Consider the following 18,059-nt stretch of genomic DNA (forward strand, 5'->3'; position numbering starts at 1 on the left):
ACTGCCTATTTCCTCTTCATTTGTTTGGTCTGGTGGGTTTTTACCTTGCCCCATTCATCTGCTGCATATTTCTCTGTCTTCCCATGTTACTTAACTTACTGTGTTTGCAGTCTCCTTTTCACAGGCTGCAGGTTCGTAGTTCCTGTTGTTTTTGGTTTTGCCTCCAATGGCTAATGTTGGTTCAGTGTGTTGTGTAGGCTTCCTGGTGGAGGGGACTGGTGCCTGTGTTCTGGTGGATAGGGCTGGATCTTGTATTTCTGTTGGGCGGGACCATGTCCGGTGGTGTGTTTTGGGATGTCTGTCACCTTACTATGATTTTAGGCAGCCTCTCTGCTAATGGGTGGGGTTGTGTTCCTGTCTTGATAGTTGTTTGACATAGGGTGTCCAGCATTGTAGCTTGCTGGTCATTGAGTGGAGCTGTGTCTTAGCGTTGAGATGGACATCCTTAGTAGAGTTTCACTGTTTGATATTACGTGGAGCCAGGAGGTCTCTGGTGGACCAATGTCCTGAACTTGCTCTCTCACCTCAGAGGCACAGGCCTGACACCCAGTCGGAGCACCAAGACCCTGTCAGCCACAGGGTTCAGAGTAAAAGGGAGAAAAAAAAAGAAAAAAATTTAAAAAATAAAATGAAATAATTAAAGTTTAAAAAATTAATAATAGAAAAAAATTTAAAAGTAATTAAAAGAAGGAAAGAAAGAAATAAGAAGGCAACCAAACCAAAAATCAAATCCATCAATGATGACAAGCATTAAAATATATACTAAAAAGAAACCAAAAAAGGAAAAAGAGAACCCTACGACAAATGGTAAAAGCAAAGCTATACAGACAAAATCACACAAAGCATACACATACACACTCACAAAAAGAGAAAAAGGAAAAGTATATATATATATATATATATATATATCTACATATAAAAAAAGAAAGGAAGAGAACAACCAAATCAATAAACAAATCTACCATTGGGATGATTCGTTGTCTAGTCAGGTGTTCCACAGATGCAGGGTACATCAAGTTGATTGTGGAGATTTAATCCGCTGCTCCTGAGGCTGCTGGGAGAGATTTCCCTTTCTCTTCTTTGTTCGCACAGCTCCTGGGGTTCAGCTTTGGATTTGGCCCCGCCTCTGCAAGTAGGTCGCCTGAGGCATCTTTTCTTTGCTCAGACAGGAATGGAGTTAAAGTAGCAGCTTATTAGGGGGCTCTGGCTCACTCAGGCTGGGGGGAGAGGGGTTCCGGAATGTGGGGAGAGCCTGTGGCTGCGGCAGCCTGAGCTGCACCATGTGTTCTCCCAGGGAAGTTCTCCCTGGATCTTGGGACCCTGGCAGTGGTTGGCTGCACAGCCTCCTGGGAGGGGAGGTGTGGATAGTGACCTGTGCTTGCACACAGGCTTCTCGGTGGCTGTAGCAGCAGCCTTAGTGTTTCATGCCCATCTCTGGAGTCCACGCTGATAGCCGCAGCTCGCACCAGTCTCTTGAGCTCATTTAGGCGGTGCTCTGAATCCCCTCTCCTCGTGCACCCTGAAACAAGGTCTCTTGCCTCTTAGACAGGTCCACAGTTTTTCCCAGACTCCCTCCCAGGTAGCTGTGGTGCACTAGTCCCCTTCAGGCTGTGTTCAAACCACCAACCCCAGTCCTCTCCCTGGGATCTGACCTCCAAAGCCCAAGCCTCAGCTCCCAGCCCACACCCGCCCCAGTGGGTGAGCAGACAGGCCTCTCAACTGGTGACTGCCGGTCAGTACTGATCCTCTGTCTGGGAATCTCCTCACTTAGCCCTCTGCACTCGTATTGCTGTACTCTCCTCTGTGGCTCCGAAGCTTCCCCCTTGCCACTCCCCGTCTCCACCAGTGAAGGGGATTCCTAGTGTGTAGAAACTTTTCCTCTTTCACAGCTCCCTCCCAGAGGTGCAGGTACCATCCTTATTCTTTTGTCTCTGTTTTTGCTTTTTTCTTTTGCCCTACCCAGGTACGTGGGGAATTTCTTGCCTTTAGGGAAGTCTGAGGTTTTCTGCCATCATTCAGTAGGTTTTCTGTAGGAGTTGTTCCACATGTAGCTGTATTTCTGATGTATTTGTGGGGAAGAAGGTGATCTCCAGGTCTTACTCCTCTGCCATCTTGAAGCCCTCCCTATCACTAATTATTTGCAAAACTAACTTTAATAGTTTAAGTAAATAGTTCTACTTTACATATTATAGTTACTTCTTATTTTTAATAGGATCATCTCAATTCTTTCTGCAAAAAATCTTCATAAGTATCTTTTAGTAATTCAGATAATACATTTATAAATTGTTCTAAACTTCATCAAGTGGCATAAACATTTTAAGAAAATACTGCTTATGCTATAAAGAAAGCATGGAGGGGACCTTCAAGATGGCGGAGGAGTAAGATGTGGAGATCACCTTCCTCCCCACAAATACATCAGAAATACATCTACATGTGAAACAACTCCTACAGAACACCTACTGAATGATGGCAGAAGACCTCAGACTTCCCAAAAGGCAAAAAACTCCTACCGTACCTGGATAGGGCAAAAGAAAAAAGCAAAAACAGACACAAAAGAATAGTGATGGGACCTGAACCTCTGGGAGGGAGCCGTGAAGGAGGAAAAGTTTCCACACACTAGAAGCCCCTTCACTGGCAGAGACGGCAGGTGGGCAGAGGGGGTAAGCCTCGGAGCCACAGAGGAGAGCACAGCAACAGGGGTGCAGAGGGCAAAGCGGAGAAATTCCCACACAGAGGATTGGTGCCGACCCGCACTCACCAGTTTAGAGGCTTGTCTGCTTACACGCTGGGGCAGGTGTGGGCTGGGAGCTGAGGCTTGGGCTTCAGAGATCAGATCCCAGGGAGAGGACGGGGGTTGGCTGCATGAACACAGCCTGAAGGGGGCTAGTGTGCCACAGCTAGCCGGGAGGGAGTCCGGGAAAAGCTCTGGACCTGTCAAAAAGGCAGGAGACTATTGTTTCGCGGTGTGCGAGGAGAGGGGATTCCTTCCCTGTCTGCCCACACAACGCAGAGCACCGCCTAAATGAGTTCCAGAGATATATGTGAGCAGTGGCTATCAGCTCGTACACCAGAGACAGGGATGAAACACTAATGCTAGTGCTGCAGCCACCAAGAATTCTGTGTGCAAGCACAGGTCACTATCCACACCACCCCCTGGGAGCTTGTGCAGCCTGACACTGCCAGGGTCCTATGATCCAGGGGCAAATCCCTGAGAGAACACACAGAACGCCTCAGGCTGTTGCAACATCATGCCAGCCTCTGCCGTAGCAGGCTTGCCCCACATTCCAATTATAACTACCATACCCCTCCCTCTGCCCAGCCTGAGTGAACCAGAGCCCCCTAATCAGCCGTTGCTTTAACCCCATCCTGTCTGGGTGGGAACAGAAGGCAGAGGGCAACCTACACGCAGAGGTGGATTCAAAACCAAAGCTGAACCCCAGGAGCTGTGCGAACATAGAAGAGAAAGGGAAATTTCTCTGTGCAGCCTCAGGAGCGGTGGAGTAAATCGCCGCAATAAACTTGAGGAACCCTGCTTCTACGGAATACCTGAATAGACAATGAATCAACCCAAAATTGAGGCGGTGGACTTGTAGACTTGGGGTTTGCTGTCTGCTACTGACTTGTTTCTGACTTTTAAGTTTATCGTAGTATCGTTTGAGCGATTGTTATCATTGGTGGATTTGTTTATTGGTTTGGTTCCTCTCTTTTTTTAAATTACTTTTTAATTTTTTTATTTTAATAATTTTAAAATTTTTTATATTATTTTATTTTTTATTTATTTTTCTTTCTTTTTCTCTCCCTTTTCTTCTGAGTCAGGTGGCTGACACGGGCTTGGTGCTCCAGCCTGGTGTCAGGCTTGAGCCTCTGAGGTGGCAGAGGCAAGTTCAGGTCATTGGACTACCAGAGACCTCCTGGCCCCACATAATATCAATCAGCGAGAGCTCTCCCAGAGATTTCTGTCTCAACACTAAGGCCAACCTCAACTCAATGACCAGCAAGCTACAGTGCTGGATACCCCATACCAAACAACTAGCAAGACAGGAAAACAAACCCACCCATTAGCAGAGAGGCTGTCTAAAATCATACTAAGTTCACAGACAACCCAGAAAACACCAATGGATACAGCCCTGCCTACCAGAAAGATAAGATCCAGCCCCACCCACCAGAAGAGAGGAACAAGTCCCCTCCACCAGGAAGCCAACACAACTCACTGAACCAACCTTACCCATGGGAGGCAGACACCAAAAACAACGGGAACTACGAACCAGAAGTCTGTGAAAAGGAGACCCTAAACACAGTAAGTTAAGTAAAATGGGAACATAGAGAAATATGCAGCAGATGAAGGGGCAAGGTAAAAACCCACCAGAACAAACAAATGAAGAGGAAATAGGCAGTTTATCTGAAAAAGAATTCAGAGTAATGATAGTAAAGATGATCCAAAATCCTGGAAATAGAATGAAGAAAATACAAGAAATGTTTAACAAGGACCTAGAAGAACTAAAGAGCAAACAAACAGCGATGAACAACACAATAAATGAAATTTAAAATTCTCTAGAAGGAATCAATAGCAGAAAAACTGAGGCAGAAGAACGGATAAGTGACCTTGAAGATAAAATAGTGGAAATAACTACCACAGAGCACAATAAAGAAAAAAGAATGAAAAGAATTGAGGACAGTCTCAGAGACCTCTGGGACAACATTAAAAAAACCAACATTTGAATTATAGGGGTCCCAGAAGAAGAAGAAAAAAAGAGAGGGTCTGAAAAAATATTTGAAGAGATTATAGTTGAAAACTTCTCTAACATGGGAAAGGAAATAGTCAAGTCCAGGAAGTGCAGAGAGTCCTGTACAGGAAAAACCCAAGGAGAAACATGCCAAGACACATATTAATCAAACTATCAAAAATTAAATACAAAGAAAAAATACAAGGAGACACATGCCAAGACACATATTAATCAAACTATCAAAAATTAAATACAAAGAAAAAATATTAAAAGCAGCAAGGGAAAAACAACAAATAACTTACAAGGGAATCCCCATAAGGTTAACAGCTGATCTATCAGCAGAAAGTCTGCAAGCCACAGGGAGTGGAAGGACATATTTAAAGTGATCAAAGGGAAAAACCTACCATAAGGTTAACAGCTGATCTATCAGCAGAAAGTCTGCAAGCCACAAGGGAGTGGAAGGACATATTTAAAGTGATGAAAGGGAAAAACCTACAACCAAGATTACTCTACCCAGGAAGGATCTCATTCAGATTCGATGGAGAAATTAAAACCTTTAGAGACAAGTAAACAGAATTCAGCACCACCAAACCAGCTTTACAACAAATGCTAAAGGAACTTCTCTAGACAGGAAACACAAGAGAAGGAAAAGACTACAAGAACAAACCCAAAGAAGAAGAAAGAAAGAAATGGACAAATTCTTAGAAAAGTACACCTTCTGAGAATGAACAAGGAAGAAACAGAAAATATAAACAGACCAAACACAAGCACTGAAATTGAAACTGTGATTAAAAATCTTCCAACAAACAAAAGCCCAGGACCAGATGGCTTCACAGGTGAATTCTATCAACTTTTAGAGAAGAGCTAATACCTACAATTCTCAAACTCTTCCAAAATACAGCAAAGGGAGGAACAATCCCAAACTCATTCTACGAGGCCACAATCACCCTGATACCAAAACCAGACAAAATTGTCACAAAAGAAGAAAACTACAGATCAATATCACTGATGAACAAAGATGCAAAAATTCTCAACAAAATACTAGCAAACAGAATCCAACAGCACATTTAAAGGATCATACACCATGATCAAGTGTGGTTTATCCAAGGAATGCAAGGATTCTTCAATATACGTAAATCAATCAATGTGATAAACCATACTATCAAATTGAAGGAGAAAAACCATATGATCACCTCAACAGATGCAGAAAAAGCTTTTGACAAAATTCAACACCTATTTATGATAAGACTCTCCAGAAAGTAGGCATAGAGGGAACTTACCTCAACATAATAAAGGCCATATATGACAAACCCACAGCCATCACCTTTCTTAATGGTGAAAACCTGAAACCATTTCCTCTAAGATCAGGAACAAGACAAGGATGCCCAATGCTACACTATTATTCAACATAGTTTTGGAAGTTTTAGCCACAGCCATTAGAGAAGAAAAAGAAATAAAAGGAATCTAAATCAGGAAAGAGAAAGTAAAGATGTCAGAGTCTGCAGATGACAGGATACTAAACATAGAGAATCCTAAAGATGCTACCAGAAACTACTACAGCTAATCAATGAATTTGGTAAAGTAGGATACAAAATTAATGCACAGAAATCTCTTGCATTCCTATTCACTAATGATGAAATATCTGAAAGAGAAATTAAGGAAACACTCCCATTTACCACTGCAGCATAAGGAATGAAATACCTAGGAATAAACCTACCTCAGGAGACCAAAGACCTGTATGCAGAAAACTGTAAGACACTGATGAAACAAAGTAAAGATGATACAAACAGATGGAGAGATATACCATGTCCTTGAATTGGAAGAATCAACATTGTGAAAATGACTCTACTACCCAAAGCAATCTACAGATTCAATGCAATCCCTATCAAACTACCACTGGCATTTTTTACAGAACTAGAACAAAAAATTTCACAATTTGTATGGAAAGACAAAAGACCCCGACTAGCCAAAGCAATCCTGAGAAAGAAAAACGGAGCTGCAGGAATCAGGATCCTTGACTTCAGACTATACTACAAAGCTACAGTAATCAAGACAGTATGGTACTGGCACAAAAACAGAAATATAGATCAATGGAACAGGATAGAAAGCCCAGAGATAAACCCACGCACATATGGTCACCTAATCTTTGATAAAGGAGGCAAGAATATACAATGGAGAAAATACAGCCTTTTCAATAAGTGGTGCTGGGAAAACTGGACAGCTACATTTAAAAGAATGAAATTAGAACACTCCCTAACACCATACACAAAAATAAACTCTAAATGGATGAAAGACCTAAATGTAAGGCCAGACAGTATAGAACTCTGAGAGGAAAACATAGGCAGATCACTCTATAACATAAATTACAGCAAGATCCTTTTTGACCCACCTTCTAGAGAAAGGGAAATAAAAACACAAATAAACAAATGGGACCTAATGAAACTTAAAAGCTTTTGCACAGCAAAGGATACCATAAACAAGACATAAAGACAGCCCTCAGAATGGGAGAAAATATTTGCAAATGAAGCAACTGACAAAGGATCAATCTCCAAAATATACAAGCAGCTCATGCAGCTCAATATCAAGAAAACACAACCCAATCAAAAAATGGGCAGAAGACCTAAATAGACATTTCTCCAAAAAGATATACAGATTGCCAACAAACACATAAAAGAATGCTCAACATCACTAATCATTAGAGAAATGCAAATGAAAACTGCAATGAGGTATCACCTCATACCAGTCAGAATGGCCATCATTAAGAAGTCTACAAACAATAAATGCTGGAGAGGGTGTGGAGAAAAGGGGACCCTCTTGCACTACTGGTGCGAATGTAAATTGATACAGCCACTATGGAGAATAGTATGGAGGTTCCTTAAAAAACTAAAAATAGAAATACCATTTGACACAGCAATCCCACTACTGGGCATGTACCCTGAGAAAACCGTACCCTGAGAAAACCATAACTCAAAAAGAGTCATGTATCAGAATGTTCATTGTAGACTATTTACAAGTCAGGACATGTATGTAACCTAGATGTCCATCGACCAATGAATGGATAAAGAAGATGTGGCACATATATACAATGGAATATTACTCAGCCATAAAAAGAAATGAAGTTGAGTTATTTTTAGTGAGGTGGATGGACCTAGAGTGTGTCATACAGAGTGAAGTAAGTTAGAAAGAGAAAAACAAATATCATATATTAACGCATATATGTGGAATCTAAAAAGAATTTTTTAAGAATTGGTTCTGATGAACCTAGGGGCAGGACAGGAATAAAGATGCAGACGTAGAGAACAGACTTGACACAGGGAGGGGGAAAGGTAAGCTGGGATGAAGTGAGAGAGTAGCACTGACATTTGTACACTACCAAATGTAAAATAGATAGCTAGTGGGAAGCAGCTACATAGCACAGGCAGATCAGCTCGGTGCTTTGTGACCACTTAGAGGGGTGGGATAAGGAGTGTGGAAGGAGACGCAAGAGGGAGGGGATATGGGCATATATGTATATATATAGTTGATTCCCTTTGTTATACAGCAGAAACTAACACAACATTTTAAATCAATTATTCTCGTAGAAAGATGTTACAAAAAAAAGTATATTTATTTTAAGGAAAATATTAAGGAGAAAATGAAATGTTTGATGATATTCAAAGATAAAAGCTGTTAACATCTGTCATATTTCCTTTAAGCCTTTTTTACATGCATATCTTATATATATAGTTTATATAAAGCTGCTTTCTTGATTTCACATTACATTAGAACAGTTTTCTTACAGCCATATATATTACTCAATTTATAATTGTTTAAATGGTAACTACTACCTAAAATATGTGATCTTGGTGAGAAAAAGAAGGAAAAATATTCTCTAATGTATAATTACTTATAATTCTTTTAATTAGATATAACCAATTCTACATTGTAATGTATATTTTCTTAACTTCCTCTTTTTCTCTATTTACACAGATTTATCAATAAAAATTAAAACACTAGCATACTATATGCAAGAACTTTTTCTTCTACCTCTATGTGACCTTATGTTTTAATTTTAAACAGCATCTGTGTACTAAAGTCTATCAGAACTATATTTTCAGAATTCAGATTTGCCTCTCTCCCTCAAATTTATGAAAGAATATCTCTTGGACACATATAATATATACTTTTTTTTTTTTTTTTGCAGTACGCAGGACTCTCACTGTTGTGGCCTCTCCCACTGCGGAGCACAGGCTCCAGAGGCGCAGGCTTCGGACGCGCAGGCTCAGCGGCCATGGCTCACAGGCCTAGCTGCTCTGCGGCATGTGGGATCTTCCCGGACCAGGGCACGAACCCATGTCCCCTGCATCAGCAGGCGGACTCTCAAGCACTGTGCCACCAGGGAAGCCCCAAATATATACTTTTATACATATTTAATCTTATAAACACATATAAAATCATATGTATGTGATTACGTTGTTGGATCAGTGGGAGGTTTTACTACATACTACTAGATTAGTCTCCTGAATTGCTATGCAAGTGTATATGCTTGAACATTCATAAAGTTCCCCATCTCCCTCCATCTTCACCAACATTTGGTATTAAATTCCTTCCTACCACATTCTAATTCAGCCTGCCTATCGGCCTGTGCAGAATGACACTGAATTATCCTAAATTCTATCAGGTGACGGTGACTCAAATTCGCAGCTGCAGTTCCAGATGCTTCATTGCTTGAATAAATCAATACATCCCTTGACACTTAGTATGCAGCTACTTATCTGGTCAAAACTTTTTCACTCTATACTTGTCCTCATGGCTTGTACAGACCATCCTAAGGTTTTTCTCAGTTGGCAAGATCAGGAATATACCTTCATTGTCTTACCTCAGGGGTATGTAAACTCACCAGACTTATGTCATAATCTAGTCTACAGGAAGAAACTTGATCATCTTTTCCTTTCTTTACTTTTTCCATCATATTGGTCCTTAACATTGATAATATTATAATAATTGGAACTAGTAAGCAGAAAGTAGCAGCTACTGTACATACATTGGCAAGACATTTGCAGGCCAGAGGATGAGAAGAAAACCCACAAAAATTGAGGGGAATAACATTTCAGTGATCACGGAATTCAGGAATAACAAAGATAACGTGTTCAACATCAATTTATGATTTAAAAAAACCTCTCAACAAAGTGGGTATAGAAGGAACATACTTCAACATAATAAAGGCCATATATAACAAACCCACAGCTAACACCACACTCAATGGTGAAAAGCTAAAAGCATTTCCTCTAAGATCAGGAACAAGACAAGAATGCCCACTCTCACTACTTGTACTCAACATAGTACGGCAAGTCCTAGTGACAGCAATCAGACAATAAAAATCAATAAAAGGAATCCAAATTGGAAAGGAAGAAGTAAAACTGTCACTGTTTGCAGATGATATGATACTATACATAGAAAATCCTAAACATACACCAAAAAACGACTAGAATCCATCAATGAATTCAGTACAGTAGCAGGATACAAAATTAATATACAGAAATCTGTGATGTATCCATATAATAACAACAAACTATCAGAAAGAGAAATTAAGAAAACAGTCCAATTTACAATTGCATCAAAAAGAATAAAATACCTAGGAATACATCTAAGTAGGTAAAAGACCTATACTTGGAAAACCATAAGACACTGAGGAAAGAAATTGAAGACAACACAAACAAACGGAAAGATACACTGTGCTCATGAACTGGAAGGATTAATGTTGTTAAAATGACCTAGGCAATTGCTACCTAAGGCAATCTACATATACAATGCAACCCCTATCAAAATACCAATGGCATTTTTCACAAAACTAGGATAAATAATTCTAAATTTGAATGGAAACACAAAAGACTCCAAATGGTCAAAATAATCTTGAAAAAAAAAGAACAAAGCTGGAAGTATCACACTCCCTGATTTCAAACTATACTACAAAGCTACAGTAATCAGAACAGTATGGTACTTATGCAAAAACAGACACATGGATCAATAGAACAGAACAGAGAGCCCAGAATTGAACCCACACTTACATAGTCAATTAATCTATGACAAAAGAGGCAAAAACATTCAATGGGGGAAAGACAGCCTCTTCAATAAATGGTGTTGGTAAAACTGGACAGCTACATGCAAAAGACTCTGGACTACTTTCTCACACCATTTACAAAAATAAAGTCAAAATGGACTAAAGACCTAAATGTAAGAGCTGAAGCCATAAAACTCCTATAAGAAAACAGAGGCAGTATGCTCTTTATTATCAGTCTTAGCAATATCTGGGGGGCTATGTCCCCTCAGGCAAAAGAAACAAAAGCAAAAATAAAGAAATGGGACTACATCAAATTAAAAAGCTTTTGCACAGCAAAGGAAACTACCAACAAAACAAAAAGGCCACCTACTGAATAGGAGAAGATATTTGCAAACAGTATACCTGATAAAGGAATAATATCAAAAGTATCTAAAAAACTCAAACAATTCAATGTCAAGAAAACCAAACAACCCAATTAAAAAATGGGCAGAGGATCTGAATAGATCATTTTTCTAAAGCAGATATACAAATGGCCAACAGACACATGAAAAGATGTTCAGCATCACTAATCATCAGGGAAATGCAAACCAGAACCACCATGAGTTATCACCTCATACATTTCAGAATGGTTATTATCAAAAAGACAACAAATAACAAGTATCAGAGAGCATGAAAAGAAAGGGAATGCTCATACACTGTTGATGGGAATGTAGTGGTACAGCCACTATGGAAAAGAGTGTGGAGCTTCCTCAAAAACAGAAAAATAAAACTACCATGTGACCCAGCAATTCCACTCCTGCATATTTATCCGAAGGAAAAAAGTCACTAATTTGAAACAATGTATGCACCCCCATGTTCACTGCAGCATTATTTACAATAATCAAGACATGGAAGCAATCTAAGTGTCCATCAATAGACGAATGGATAAAGAAGATGTGGTGTATATATACAATGGAATATTACTCAGCCATAAGAAAGAATGAAATCTTGCCATTTGTGACAACATGGATGGACCTAGAGGGCATTATGTTAACTGAAATAAGTCAGACAGAGAAAGACACATACCATATGATTTCACTTATACGTGGAATCTAAAAACCAAAACAAATGAACAAACGTAACAAAATAGAAACAGAGTAATGGACATAGAGAAAAGACAGGTGTTGCCACAGGGTCGGGGGTTTGAGAGGATGAGAGAAATAGGTCAGGGAAATTATGATGTACAAACGTTCAGTTATAAAATACATGAGTTACAGATATGAAATGTACAGTGTGGGGAATATAGCCAATAATGCTGGAATAACTTTGTATGCTGACAGAGGATAACCAGACTTATCACAGAAAAAAAATTAACAAAGACAATATTAGAAGTATAAAAGCAAAAGAAGAGAAAGAATAGATCACCTACAAAGAGCGTAAATTAGAATAACATCAGATTTCTCAACAGCACCGCTAGAAACAAAAAGACAGTGAAAAGTATACCTAAAATATTTAAGAACTTTATATTCTCAGGCATACAAGGTCTCAGATACATTGCCACATATACATTGAAAACACTACTGGAAGAAGTAATAAAGTAAAAGTGATACAAATCAAGGTAATTAGTGTTCCAAGAGATGGGGTGTGTACTAAGTACTTCATAATAGTTGTTGAATAAGGTATTGAAAGTTTTTATGAGTATATTAAGTCCTTGTTTCAATATGATCTATTTATCTGGAGTAATTACAGCACTTTTAAATTACTGTAATATTATAATATGTTTTAGTATCATGAATTGTAACACTCTTCATCTTTTAGTTTTTCTTTAAAAATCTGCTGATTAATTTCTGTTTCAAATAATGATAGAAAAACTGATATTGGATTTACCTCTTACATATAAACATTCAGTATGACTATGAACTTAACAAAATATACAAGGCAGTAGTTTCTAGGCATTGCACAACAGGCAGGACAGAACTTGAGAGAAGGGAAACAGACACTGTGAGGTAAACACCATAATTACTTATGCTCTCTGCTTGGAAACACATTGACTACTGTGGCTAGGAAATTAGAGAAGCAGTCTTGCTGAGTTCATGACGCACATGTATGGGTTCAAGGATCTTAAAGGAGGTGGAATTTTCAGGACAGCATATCAGAAAGGATGGAGATTCCCAGATGTGAGTCCCAGAAGTCAAAGGGCTTACTCTGGAGTGTTTGACCAAGGCTTAAACTGTACACCTAGAGAAAGATTTCAAAAAGCCTAACAGAAAGATGCTGCTTCAGAGCTAAGAGATGAAAAGAGAAGACACTTTATGTTTCGAAATACTGCAACATATTGGAGTGCTGTCTGAGTCAGAGTGAAGAGATCCCATTGAACCCTTCCAGCATTCAACTGGGACCCCATAAATGATAAAATATAGGAGTAAGGATCAAGCACTAAAAATAGATTAATGATAAAACAGTAATAAACCTGCTTAAACAAAACATATTTAAGGTTTAAGAAGATCTAGTAAATTTAGCTGCCTGCCAGGACAAAACTCAATAAAATAAAAGCAACATTATCAAGAATCCCTACAGTCTGTCATCTGTAATGTCCAGCATACATCTAAAATTATTCTACCTGCAAAGAAGCAGAGAAGTATGAAATATTATTCAATAAAAAGTAGTCAGTAGAAAGAAACCTCGAGGTGATCTCAATATTGAAATCATCAAACAAGGACGTTAAAATAACTATTATATATATGCTTAAGTATATAAAGGAATCAAATAAATGAACAGATGGAATCTTTCAGAAGAGAAACTGTAAATATACAAAATTAGCCATATAATATTCTAGAGGTGAAAAACACAATAAATGAAATGAAAAATCCACTGGATTAACTTAACAGAAGCTTGGATATAGAAGAAGAAAAGGTCAATAAAATTTAGGACAAATAAATAAAATTTTTCAAACTGAAGAACAAAGAAAAAAGAAAAAGGATTGAGAAAAAAACAAAAACAGAGCCACAATGAACAAAGAGGCGATGTCAACCAGTCTAAGAAATGTGATTCAAGTCACAGATAAAGAGGGAAAGAGAATGAAAAACAAAAATAATTACTTAAAAAATATAGTAGCCAAAAATTTCTAAAATTTGGTAAAAATCATCCAAGAAACTCAGCAAACATCAAGTTTGATAAATACAAGAATAACCATTTCCAGACATATCTTAGTCAAATTGCTGAAAACAAAAGATAAAGGGAAAAAAACATAAAAAGCAGCCAGAATTCAAAAGACACATTTCATTAACTGACCTTAATGTGGTAATCATTTTGCAATGTATACATGTATCAAGTTATCACATTGTACACTTTAAACTTACACAATGTTATATGTTAATTGCTAGATAAAAAAAAAAGACATTATATATAAAAGAACAAAAATAATAATAGATGCTGACTTCCCATCAGGAACAATGGCAGCCAGTGACAATGGCAAAACCAGCTCTGGGGACTTCCCTGGTACTGAAGTGGTTAAGAATCCACCTGCCAATTCAGGGGACATGGGTTTGAGCCCTGGTCCAGGAAGACCCCACATACCGTGGAGCAACTAAGTCCGTGCTCCACAACTACTAAGCTTGCACTCTAGAGCACGCGAGCCACAATTACTGAGCCAATGTGTCACAACTACTGAAGCCCACGTGCCTAGACCCTGTGCTCCACAACAAGAGATGCCACCACAACGAGAAGCCCACGCACCGCAATGAAGAGCAGCCCCCACTCTCCACAACTAGAGAAAGCCTGTGTGCAGCAATGAAGACCCAACGCAGCCAAAAATAAATTAATTAATTTAAAAAACAACTCTGAAGTACTAAATGTACTACATCCCATGAAAACATCTTTCAAGAATGAGATTGACGTAGTGATATTTTAGGTTAAAAAAAGCTGAGAACATTAATCACCAGATGACTGTACTAGAAGAAATGTTAAAAAATATTATTCAGGCTGAAGGCAAATCATGTCATATAGAAACCTGGACATAAAGGAAAAAAATGAAGAACATTTAATAAAATAATAATAAAACAGAACATATCAAAAATAGAAAGGTATAGCTAAAGCACTCAATAGTTAAGAATTTATAGCTTAAATTAGAAATGAAAGAAAATATTTGAACTAATTATGTAAGATTTTATAAAGGCTGGGGAGGGTGTGGAGAAAAGGGAACCCTCTTGCACTGTTGGTGGGAATGTAAATTGATACAGCCACTATGGAGAAGAGTATGGAGGTTCCTTAAAAAACTACAAATAGAACTACCATACAACCCAGCAATCCCACTACTGGGCATATATCCTGAGAAAACCATAATTCAAAAAGAGTCATGTACCACAAGGTTCACTGCAACTCTTTTTACAACAGCCAGGACACGGAAGCAATCTAAGTGTGCACTGACAGATGAATGGATAAAGAAGATGTGGCACATATATACAACGGAATATTACTCAGCCATAAAAAGAAACAAAATTGAGTTATTTGTAGTGAGGTGGATGGACCTAGAGCCTGTCATACAGAGTGAAGTAAGTCAGAAAGAGAAAAACAAATACCGTATGCTAACACATATATACGGAATCTAAAAAAAAAGAAAAGTGGTTCTGAAGAACCTAGAGGCAGGACAGGAATAAAGATGCAGACATAGAGAATGGACTTGAGGACACAGGGAGTGGGAAGGGATAACTGGGACGAAGTGAGAGAGTGGCATGGACATATATACACACTACCAAATGTAAAATAGATAACTAATGGGAAGCAGCCGCATAGCACAGGGAGATCAGCTCGGTGCTTTGTGGCCACCTAGAGGGGTGGGATAGGGAGGGTGGGAAGGAGACGCAAGAGGGAGGAGATATGGGGATATACGTATACGTATAGCTGATTTATTTTATTATACAGCAGAAATTAACACACCATTGTAAAGCAATTATACTCCAATAAAGATGTTAAAAATAAATAAAGAACGTATAGCTGATTTATTTTATTATACAGCAGAAATTAACACACCATTGTAAAGCAATTATACTCCAATAAAGATGTTAAAAATAAATAAAGAACGTATAGCTGATTTATTTTATTATACAGCAGAAATTAACACACCATTGTAAAGCAATTATACTCCAATAAAGATGTTAAAAATAAATAAAGAACGTATAGCTGATTTATTTTATTATACAGCAGAAATTAACACACCATTGTAAAGCAATTATACTCCAATAAAGATGTTAAAAATAAATAAAGAACGTATAGCTGATTTATTTTATTATACAGCAGAAATTAACACACCATTGTAAAGCAATTATACTCCAATAAAGATGTTAAAAATAAATAAAGAACGTATAGCTGATTTATTTTATTATACAGCAGAAATTAACACACCATTGTAAAGCAATTATACTCCAATAAAGATGTTAAAAATAAATAAAGAACAGCAAATTAAACCCAAAATAAGAAGACATAATAAAGATAAATGCATAAACCTATGAAATAGAAAATAAAGAGGAAAAATTAATGAAGTCAAAGCTAGTTCTTTGAAAGATTAATGAATTGACCAACTTCTGGCAAGACTAATCAAAAACAGCAGAAAAAAAAGTTATCAAAAGAAGTATTGGGGCTTCCCTGGTGGCGCAGTGGTTGCGCGTCCGCCTGCCGATGCAGGGGAACCGGGTTCGCGCCCCGGTCTGGGAGGATCCCACATGCCGCGGAGCGGCTGGGCCCGTGAGCCATGGCCAATGAGCCTGCGCGTCCGGAGCCTGTGCTCCGCAGCGGGAGAGGCCACAACAGAGGGAGGCCCGCATACCACAAAAAAAAAAAAAAAAAAAAAAAAAAAAAAAAAAAAGTATTGAAAGAGAGTATTACATTACAGATAATACTACAGATATTTTAAAAATAATTTGGGGATATTATAGAAGACTTTGATAAATATGACAACTTAGGTGAAATGAACATATTTCTTGGAAAACACGAATGACCAAATCAGACACAAGAAAAAACAGAAAATCTGATTATGCTTTTATCTATTAAAAAACCCAAAATGGTATTTGCCTATGGTGGGGATTGGGGATGTGGGAAAGTTTGGGGATGAAAATTGACTAGAAGGTGGTCTAAAATAACTTTCTGGGAATAAAGAAAATTTGGGTTTTTAAAAAAATCTTGATTATTTTGTCAAACATGATTGATCATAAATATAAGATCTGTGCATTTCACTGAATATATTATTACTGTAATTTGGGGAGAAGAAACCTCAAATTATTCTTCCAGTTGACATTTAGAACCATTACATCAAATTCCAAAAAAGAAAAGCATCCCACTGGGATTGCTTTGAGTTGCTCTATCTTCTTAACTTAAGGAGAATTACCATGTTTATAATAATTGCACAATTTGAGGGTTCTCTATTCTTACTGCAAAGTGTTCCTACCCGTTTTGTATATATTGTTGCTGACTTGATGGGGTTCTTTTCTAATTTGTTATTGTTGCTCTAATGAAGTGCTACATATTTATTGTATAATCAGATACTACTGAATTATCAAGATTGCTATCAGTTTTTGTTTTTATGTTCTAGGCAAATGATCATTATTTATAAATAATAAAAAATTTATTTTCCTTCTGAAAATGCATTGTATTTTGATGATTGATTGGTTGATTGATTGTCTAATGGAAACTGTCAGAAAATCCAGAGCAATTACAAACTCTAGCGGGGAGAGAGGGCAGCTTTGCCCAATACTCTGCATAATCTCTCTGGTTACTGCAGGATCCTTGCCACCCTTCAGGTGCCCTGCTTTCAAATGTGGTTGATCCAAATCAATTTTTTAAAGTATTGTGTTTCTTTACTGCCCCTGTATTTTAGTTTTGTCTCTAAAATTTCCCTCGAATTAGGCAGTTTTGGTAGTGTCCTCCAGGGTATTCTCCATTTCAATCTTGGGAATACTGACTCATTTTTCTCCTAGTAAGGTGGTAAGTCAACCTTCAACCATGGCCTCTAGTCTGGACCTGTCTGCTATTTTCTATCAGAAATTCCTGAGAGCTTCCAATATCTTCATGGACCTTTCTCAGTTTTCAGAGATGCTACATGTTTGCCCTCATTTTCATGCTTGGTTGGTAACTGCATTAGCAGTCCGAGAAAGAGGCAGTGAAAATCCTGTAATTACACAGACACAGAACTCAGAAATCTTGGTATCTTTCATCTGGGGAGGCTTGTTCTTCCTCATTTGAAAAGAAGAAAATATAATAAAGCAATCAGGTTCAACAGCCAGTGGATGCATTCATTTGGCTATGTGTTTGTGGTTGACAAAGAG

Source organism: Physeter macrocephalus, chromosome 5 (assembly GCF_002837175.3).
Source record: "Physeter macrocephalus isolate SW-GA chromosome 5, ASM283717v5, whole genome shotgun sequence".
In the NCBI taxonomy this organism is placed as follows: domain Eukaryota; kingdom Metazoa; phylum Chordata; class Mammalia; order Artiodactyla; family Physeteridae; genus Physeter; species Physeter macrocephalus.